General features: G+C 38.9%; 1 protein-coding gene across 1 annotated transcript in view; it reads left to right on the top strand.

The window, feature by feature from the left end:
• TMCC3 (transmembrane and coiled-coil domain family 3) overlaps nt 1–6,736 on the top strand; it is a 238,759-nt gene that overhangs the window by 114,781 nt on the left and 117,242 nt on the right. The window lies entirely within an intron of this gene.

Raw genomic sequence — 6,736 nt, 5'->3', positions numbered from 1 at the left:
TGATGAAGTAGAAAGATGTTAGAGTTTTATCCTAGCTCTGTTTAGTATTAAGATGTTAAATCAGAATTTCTCAAGCCTTAGTTTCCTCATCTATAAAATGAGGTTGATGGTACCTGTTTAATATACATGATAAGGTTGTTGTCAGGATTAAATGAGATAATGGAAATGGAAGTGCTAAAGAAGTACTTTTACATGTAAGGAATTATTAGCCAGTACTCTCATTCTCCTCCTTGCACCTGACCTGTGAACTCCTCAAATTCATTTCTTGGAATTAAAATTAGATGCTGCCATGGATTTGGTTTAACAGGTTCCTTAAAAAGGACTTAGTCCTGTTTTTTACTTCATCCATCCGTCCATCGATTCATTCATTCAATTAGCCTTTATTGAGTACCTACTATATGCCAAGCATTGACATTGTTGCAGGAGGTATAACAAAGACTCAGACTTGGTCTTAGACTGTTCAGGGTATTTTGTTAGGATCATTGTCCATAATCCAGTCTAACCCAACCACATGCTAACTGACCATATGTAAAGTGAACAGGCTCAGATTCTGTTTGTGGCTGCCCAGACTGATCTGCATAAGCGAGTCTCTGGGCAGATGGAGCATTCGGCACCTGTCATGACTTTGTATCTTGTCCTGTGGGGTAAGTGAGGGACGTGGGAAGGCTTAGAGTGAAACAAAGGTAATGCTATTTCTGTAGACACCAAGGTACAAAGAGTAGTCCTCTTGGACTTCTGTCACAGTCTGCCCAAACTCAAGAGGCCCCTAGCAAGTTTTTAAACTGGAGCTGCCTGTGTAGTTTCTAAATCCCCCAAAATGAAAAGAACTGCATTTTTTTTCAGCTCACCAATAAACAATAGTAAATAATAGACTCTAATCCATTTTGAATACATTTAAATTGGATGTTCTGCAGAATTTCACACTTGCACTGTTTTTTAATGTTTAAACTGAACACGGTCTCATACGCAGGCAGAATAGAGACAAAGGTGCTCAGTTCAGTAAGTATTTACTAAGCATTTCCTAAGATAGACATCGTAAAACGTTAAAACACACAAATCCAACAGTGGTAATCAAAAAAACAACAAAACCTCTAGATCTTTTAGATGCCACCCGTCCTCTTTGGCTGCTTTTGGTCCAAGTGCCGATGATGCAGTGCAAGAAATTCTGAGACCGTCTATCTAATTCCCCAGGGAGGGTGTGCAGATGAGAAGTCTGCGGCCTGGAAAGGTATAAAGTGCAATGTTTGTAAATGTTCATTAGAGAAAGCATCAAAATCAATTCTGTATTCTCTGATAGCAATCATGTGCCACCTTCCCCACTCACTTCCCTATTGCTCCATACATATACACATATAAACACACATCAGTTTCAGAGGGTTGCCAGCAATTACTTTTATAACCAGTAAAACATGTAATTTGGGCCAGTGAGGGGGACAGTCTTTGCTGGGGAAAAAGAGGAAGAGAATGAGTTTCTACTTCTCAAAGTCGAGGTCAGAACTATTGTTAAAACATCATTTAACTGAATCAATGCAGCAGAGGTTAATTTGTGGGTGAATTATAGCTTAATGGAAACAAAAGCATCATCACACTAAGGTTACACATTTTAAAGCAGTAAAATGATAGCAACCTCAAATGCCAGTCTCTGGGCTTCCCCCAACAGCAGCTGTCACTGTGTGGGTTGACGTGGCTGTGAATGTTTCAGGTCACCCTGATAATGTTCCTGTGTTTGTGTTTCACTGTCATCGAGCATATGCTGGCCTCTGCAGAGCATCCCAGACTCATGCCAGAGACCATCTAACCCTCAGGTTATCGGGAGAGTCAGAGCTTCGGCATCAACAAACAGCCTTGCTTATACTTTTCATTTAAACTGTGCTTGAAGCTTTAAATGTTTCCAGCTGTACAGATATTAGAGGGGAAGATCTTCAGAAATGAAAGTGGTGTTCTGAGGAGGGCTCAGTAATTCGAAATGGCCAGTAAGGCAGGCCAGAGGCCATTGAGGATTTGAGGATTCTGGCCATGTGAGAGGAAGAAATCAGTGATAGGATTGCTTTGATGGATGGACATCTGGGAACCTTTCCTGCCCTGCAGCATGCTAACAGCAAAACAGATGTTCCCAGGGCCCAAACTTTTTACACTCCTGCTCCTGGGGAAAGCAACTCCCACTCCTGATCCTGCAGCTCCATCCTCTCTGATTACAGTTCTTCAGTGATTTTTCAAGAATTTTTGAGTGGCTATGATATGCTCAGCTCCTGGTCTAATTAGAGAAGAGGAGGCTGCTCATCTCTCAGTCTCCAGATATCTTGCCAGGGACATGGATCCGCATCTTCTCTACGTCAGTAGTTCTAAAAGGAGGGAACGTTCCAGTGTATGCCAAGACATTAAATGTATAATGGATGCAAATAATAGTTAGAAAACTTAAAGTATATAAAGTTGGTTTCTTTCCCAACCCTGACCCGTCCCCAGAAACAACTATTATTAAGTTTCTATAAAGATATTCTATTCCTATGTAAATGTATATTCATATGTATGTATACACATAAATGTGTATATACACACATATGCTTATTATGCTTTTTATTCACATGAATGGTAGCATTCTATGCATATTATTCCATACCTTACTTTTTTTCATTTGGGAATTATTCTGGGACAGCAAATGTAGAGCTGCACGTTTCTTAATAGCTACAGAATGTTTGTTATATTGTTTAGATGGATCATCATTTACCTATTGTTGAACATTTTGGCTGTATAATTAATTGTTGGACAGTTGTTGGACATTTTGGCTGTATGATCTTTGCCATCGCAACAATACTTAATTATATATTCTTGAACATATGTCTCTGGGCACACGTGCTAATTTATCTATAGTATCAGTTTGCAGAAGTAGAGTTACTAAGCCAAATGGTATATACTTTAAATAGTAAGGGAAATTGCCAAATTGCCCTTCTATACAGAATTTATTCATTTCCAGCGATGCATAAGAATGCATACTCCTGACTGCCTTCCCCCATCCTCATCCTCACGTGGGCCATATCAGAGTCTGTCTGTTGTAGAGGAGAAGGTTTGGGGCTGGATATGAACATCGTGTGAGTATTTTGAAACCGCCCCCGCCCCATGAGTGTTATCAGTCTTTTAGTTAAATACAAGTTACAGGAAATCTATCTCAAACTGTCTTAAATCAAAAATAAATTTTATTTTTTTGTTTTAATTCCTGTCTTTATTTATTTTTGTTTGTTTGTTTTTCAGTTTTATTGAGATATTATTGACATATAACATATGTACATTTAAGGTATACAATGCGATGATTAGGTACATATATATATATTGCAAAATGATTACCACAATAAAGTTAGTTAACACCTCCATCCCCTCATATAATTATGATTGTTTGTGTGTGGTGATAAGATCTACTCTCTTAACAACTTTCAAATATATAACAGTATTATTAATTGTAATCATCATGCTGTGCATTTGATCTTATTTATCTTATAGGTAGGAGTTTTAAAAATAAATTTTTAAAGAGGAGAAATTTATTGACACATATAACAAAAGTCCAGAGCCAAAGTTTGGATCAGGCATAGCTGTATTCAAGAAGGGCTGCCACGTTGTTGCACAACTCCAGGGGACACATTCACATTGTATGAGGGAACAGTGTGGATGGTGTCCCCCTGGAATTTATGACCCTATATTCAGGGGCACAGTTGAGGTCATGAGGACTTGATCTCTCTCTCTACTTTTCAGCACTGTTTTCTTCATTCTCAGGCAAGCCTTCTCCAAGTGATAGCCCTGATAGCTCTAGGTTTCTATTTCATCAACTTTAAAACCTCAAAACCAAGAGCTTCCCCTTCTCTGTGCATACAGCAACAGTCCCACAAATGAGCCTCATGGATGCTCAGATGCTCTTTCCTAATAATTAATGAAACCTGGGAATATCTTTTGATTTGCTTACTTATCATCCACTCTCTATTTTTCTCATAATAACACCTTGATTGATATTATTCCTGAACCCTCAGTCCACATGGTCTGGGGCCCTGCCTTCCTCCAGGTATGAGCATGCTGACCAGGTACCCATCCTACCAATGGCCAAAGCAATTCTGATTTTCAAGATACCACCACTAACCATCTGTAGGCTGGATGAGTGCTTCTCAGACTCAGGAGAAGTTACAGCTGAAGAAGAGGGATGCAAATTTGCATGCAAACCGCCTGGGGATCTTCTAATAAAGCAGATTCTAATTCATTAAATCTGAGGTGGGACCTGAGGGTCTGTATTTCTAACAGGCCTTTGGATGATGCTGATATTCCTGGTCCAAGGGCCACACTTTGGAGCAAGGAGATATACTGTGGATCCAATGACTTTTCCCGTTTCCTTCTAGCCTAATAATTTTGAAATTTCATAGCATATACAGAAAAATATGGAACAAAATCTCCATAAGCAATCAATTCCAATTTGTCTCCATTTCACAAAGCAAAGGGAACTCACCTTTATGATTACATTTATATATATAAAAAAAAGTATTATTAAAACCATTCATTGTAGAAATACAATTCTATTGCCTGCCTTGGTGGAGTAGGGGAGAGGAAAGAAGCCTTTGCTGAATTTTTCCTAAAGAATCGTATTTTTGACCAAAATTGGCAAGAAAATAACCTTTTTCTTCTGGGGACTATGAGCTGTCTGTTGTCTTGACGAAGAGAAAAACTGCCACCGCTTCCACTGTTAAGCCAGTGACTCCCTAGTGTGTCACCTGGGAACTCGTTTGCCCCTGTCAGATACTGAGATTTATATATCTAGTTATCCCACCATAGCTCTGTGGCCTGCTAGCAAATTCTAGGGAAACATACAAGTGTGGGGGGAAATGGCAAAATCAGTTGCTCTTTTGTGACCAACCGCTCTTTAGGTTTTTCTTTTTAAATAAATTCTTTTCTCATCATCTCTCAGAACCAATATCTCAGTGCAGGACTAACTTGAATAGCATTAAATATTTCCTTTGTTCTCCCTACTTCTGATTAAGTATTAAATGGACCCCACCCCACGTTCCACCCCCCAAGATCACTTACTTATTCAGTCAGAAAAATGATTTCATAGGCAAAGCATTTTCATGCCTCGTGATTCCCAATTTGTCTCTAAAATGCCAAGTTAGATGGCATTACCAGAAAGTCCCCATTCATTCCAGAGACTGAAAGGAGAAAAAATCTTAAGAGGTTCAGCAAGCCCATGACGCTGTTCACTCAGTATCTTCATACCTTGTGTAGCATTGTCATAGTATTTACTTTTAAAACATGCCTACTGCAAAGAAAATTGCGGCCTCAAATGCTTGCATCATTATGTAAATAGAGGTTAATGAATCAGTTGTACAAAATGTACTGTGATTGAGAGTTGGGCTGTTTTTATGAGAAATCAACAAAAAGACAGCTGGATTTTTCTTCTGAGTTTTTGATTTATCATACTCTTTTATTTTATACAGATACGGCTTTTACCAGAAGTCCAGTCTATAGAATTCTGTGGAATTCTCATCTTATACTTCATTTTCTTATTGCTAAACTGTTAAGTTAGTTCTATCTGTAAGCTTGGAAAGCAGCTTTTAAGACTTAATTTTTAAGAAGTAACATCTCTTCTATAAGTACTGATCCTCTATAAATACTGTGGTGTCCACATTTGCCTGCTTAATATAATCTCTCCCTTGAATTGGAATTAAGTTAAAATATTCCAGAAATGGCATGTTGAGTCCCTCTCCTGGTTCTCTATTTGTATAGCTGACTCACTGAGTAGCAGAGTTGCCCTTAGCTGATGCCCAAGTTGGCAAGTCATCAATCAACAAATTGTCCTCTGAAGGTGGAATAGAAGGGAGAGGGCCTCTTATTGCATCAAGAGGTCATCTTCATCCTTTAGCAATGTAAATAGTAGGAGGCAAAAGATTTTTCAAACAACTTTGTATTGAACACTTGCTGTGTTCCAAGGCATAAGAGTAGGTTCTGGGTGTATACTAGTGATGAAAGCAACATTCTGAGCCCTGACCTCGTGGAGATAACTTAAATGAACCATTTAATTTCTCTGGGCTTTACTTGAAAAATGAGGCTAATTCCTTACCACACAGTATTGCTGTGATAATCAAACACATTTAGAAAAGTATAAAATGTGAAATAACTGTAGAGTTCTTTAGGTCAACATGGTTACACAGCCTCAGCAATGTTCTTAACCTTGAACTTTCCGAGATTAGCTGTTTTCCTTATTGACGTTATCCCTAAATGGGCTTCCCTTTGCCCTTTGTCTTGTTGTAACAGTTGCGTTTTCCTCTCCACAGATGATCCTATGGTATTCTCGATCAATGCCAGCTTCTTATCTGCTTTGCAAAATACTCTTCAAAAGGAGGGGCCTCCTAAGAAATTTTATAGGCATCTGGTATGAACTTAGAAAGAGAAAAATGGGTATTCATAAAAGATATTGAGAAAAAAAAGAAGTGATTTTCTATATTTTGTACACATTAAAATCAGATACTTAACTCCCCAAAGACAGTTATGGTGAGACATCTCTGTCCTTTCCTTGAGTTAAAAATAAACAGAACAGTCTTGGAGTTGGGTGAGTAGACAGCCTTGTCAGTGTGGACAGGAATGATGGGGCCATGCCCTGAGTGGGCAGCGGGCCAGGAGGGCCTTCTCTGGAATATGCTGGAGCAGCTGACTTGGAAACATGCAGGGAAGGGTTCTAAGAATGCCTTTGCTGTATGTGTGGGAGGAGGAT

The sequence above is a fragment of the Pteropus vampyrus genome, unplaced genomic scaffold, assembly GCF_000151845.1.
Source record: "Pteropus vampyrus isolate Shadow unplaced genomic scaffold, Pvam_2.0 Scaffold70, whole genome shotgun sequence".
Taxonomy (NCBI): Eukaryota; Metazoa; Chordata; class Mammalia; order Chiroptera; family Pteropodidae; genus Pteropus; species Pteropus vampyrus.
The sequence above is the reverse complement of the archived record's forward strand: the minus strand, read 5'-3'. Positions and strand labels throughout refer to the sequence as shown.